The sequence below is a fragment of the Lottia gigantea genome, assembly GCF_000327385.1.
Source record: "Lottia gigantea unplaced genomic scaffold LOTGIsca_815, whole genome shotgun sequence".
In the NCBI taxonomy this organism is placed as follows: Eukaryota; Metazoa; Mollusca; class Gastropoda; family Lottiidae; genus Lottia; species Lottia gigantea.
In genome coordinates this window covers 9,915-13,010 of record NW_008710712.1, presented here as the reverse complement: position 1 = coordinate 13,010, position 3,096 = coordinate 9,915, and positions in this window count along the sequence as shown.

Below are 3,096 nucleotides of genomic sequence, written 5' to 3'. Positions count from 1 at the left end.
GGGTTTGGAGCCAAAAACTATTCTTAAATATTACATCATAATATTGTAGAAGTTTTGTAAACTGTAAATTTCCCGAAACGTCGATTGCGCTAAATCACAAAGTCGATGAGCTTTTAGTAGAAATCTTGACGCAGATCAAACGTCAGAAACAAAAAGCCTGTGCATCCGACTACGACCATAGCTGTTATAGTCAACAGTGCATCATTCCAATATTCAATCAATTACACAAAACAGACGTGTTTGATGACGTCACTGATCGCTTTATCACAGGAAGCCTTCGCAATAAGTGATGTCATCAAAAACTTAGTTTTAGCGGAATTGCAGGAACAACAGACGTCTGATTGAAATTGGGAATGATGCAAAAAAGGGAGAAAGAGGATTTTTAAAAATAGCACGGATCATACCATCATTAGCATAAAATTAATTACTGGAGCGGGTCCTATATAATATTTAATTATATCAATCAATACGATTTCATTTTTATTATGGAATGTTATAGATTGGTTCCCTTATTTTCATTTATGAAAATGCTAATACTTATATTAAAAGAAAGTAGAGATGTACTAATAACTTGAAAAAAACACCAGTTTGTCTCACATGTCCATAATTAATTCATAATTAGCTAAATTAGAAGAGAATTACCAGCAGTATGGAAACTGAGTGCGGCTATATTACTCGTGGGTGAGAAGTCGGGACACGATAAAGCGAGGAAAAAGGCGAGAAATTGTTTTCTCGTCTTTTTCCTCGTCTTTTTTTACCCTCGCTTTCTCGCCTTTTTCCTCGCCTTTTTTTTCTCGCCTCTTTCCTCGCCTTTTCCTCGCCTTTTCCTCGTATCGCTTTCTCGTAGACGAGAAGTCGAGTTTCCTCGCTTTCTCGTGAGCGAGAAGTCGAGAGTACCTATGGCCGCAGCCGGCTTCCATACCAGGAGGATTATAATGAGTGACCGATCAAGAAAGGTCAACATTTATGATATACACAATAAGATATGATTAATAATACATGATAATGCATTAGAAACACCCATTTATCAAATAGTTTGCTTAATTTGACAATAAAATAAAAGGAAACCCATCTTTAATGAAATGGGAACGGTGGACTTGGTGTATAATGATTTCGAATTTTATTCTCAATCAAATCAATCACAGTAATATTCAGGAAGATTGAATCAGATCTTAAAATTCCACGGGAGATTCCGCGGATTGTGCTTTTGGTAGTCGACTCTCAATATTATCAGATACTATTTTAATAATACATTCTATAACGATGCGAGAGGCTTTATAAAACTCAGAACACATAAGAGCGTATCTTTTGGATATTAGATGCAATATGAGTAGGTAGGTATACATTTATTATGTCAGAGTTAAAAATAGAAAGAAGTAAAATATGTGAATTTTAGTGCATATTTGATAAGTGACTCTATATTTATTTAGCAGACCGACTGAGCATGATGTTTTTTTGTATTTTTCTTTGTACTGAGGTGAAGATAATTTACTATAAGAATATATTTTGTATCGTAAGTATAATTATTTCAAAGATGGAAGAGTCTTAAAGACTATGTATTTTTATGATTTTCTATTTACTTGTTTACTTTAGCTAAAGCTAGGTCGGGACATTCCGACTTCAAACTTTCAAATTTTGATACTAAATACTCGTTTTAATATCTGTTCTTTTGCACAAACCTGTATTTTCTCCCCGGCTTGTATTTGTTGTTGTTTTTTACACCCGCTTAAGTTTTAATGATGCCTATAAGAAAAAAAATGATTGACTTACTGAGTAGGACAAAATCGAACTTCATCCGTGAGAAAAAAACATATTAAAGTGGCATCACAGAAAAACATAATGGAAACCAATTGTGATTAGGAACACAGTGCCTGATTTATCATTAGGGCTGTTATATTCGATTACCCTATCATCAATTGATTGATCAACCGTTTCATTGAATTTAACAATATTTTATATACTCAACAATAGTTATTTATTATTGTGGTATATTAGATTTCGGGAGAGGGAGGGTTTGATTCTCCCAAATGTACAGGCCTAGGGTGGAGCAGACACTTTATTTAGAAATTAAGATTAAGGGTCTTGATATTGGGTTTTCTTCTGTTCTTATTCTGACCTGAAATTAGAAAAAATAACTCGCCCGGTGGGCGAGAAGTATAGTATCTGTTATGTACTGATTGTTTTTAGTTTACTATGGACAATATTATCATCACGCTGCGAATTACGGTATGGGATAATTGACATAGTTGAAAAATGAAAAAGCGATTTCAAGGTACAGGTTCTATAAAAATGTGCAACGACATAACAAAGGCATACGTGGCTGGTTACGATTTGGTTCTTCTTTTTTTTGCCGAGATTATGGGTTATCTTATTGCAATTAAGACAGTGGTTCCCAACTTATTTCAGCCTTTATACCCCTGGTGCAATCACGTGTACCTTTCACACCCCAAATGATGTGAGGTGCTCTCTCAATTCAAAATAAATTCTTACACCAGTTGACCAAACCCCTGGTGAAGGTTTAGCGATATTCGTCTTATGCCTTGACTGCAATAGCCACTTTTCTTGTATTATGGAATACAGCGAATTAATTGGATTGTATGCTAGCAAATACAGTCAATCTGGGCCCTTTACAGTAGTGCTGGCACGGTATATCTAACGGAGGATCGATGTATCGCGATACGACATGGCATGATACGCGACGCCATGTGTCGATACTTGACGATATTTACCATTCCATAAAGATAGTGGACCACAGCCATATACGCCCACCACGACATGCGGATGGTAAATATTCAAGATTTTGGGGCAGGGGCAATAACTCTGCTTCTAACGGTCGAAAAAAGCTCAAATTTGAGCTTGATCTTCGTTTTATGAATATGTATACACATACCGAATTTCATTTGTTTCCATCAAAAATTCTATTTTTTAGAGCATTTACAAGCAAATGTTGACGGACGGACGCACCGACGGACCGACAGACGGACAGGGGTGCCGACAATATACGTTCCCCATTTCCGTCCGTCCACAAATGCTCGTAAAGACTCTAGAAGGCACAATTCTTGACTGATTTCGACGAAACTTGGTATGATTGCTTGT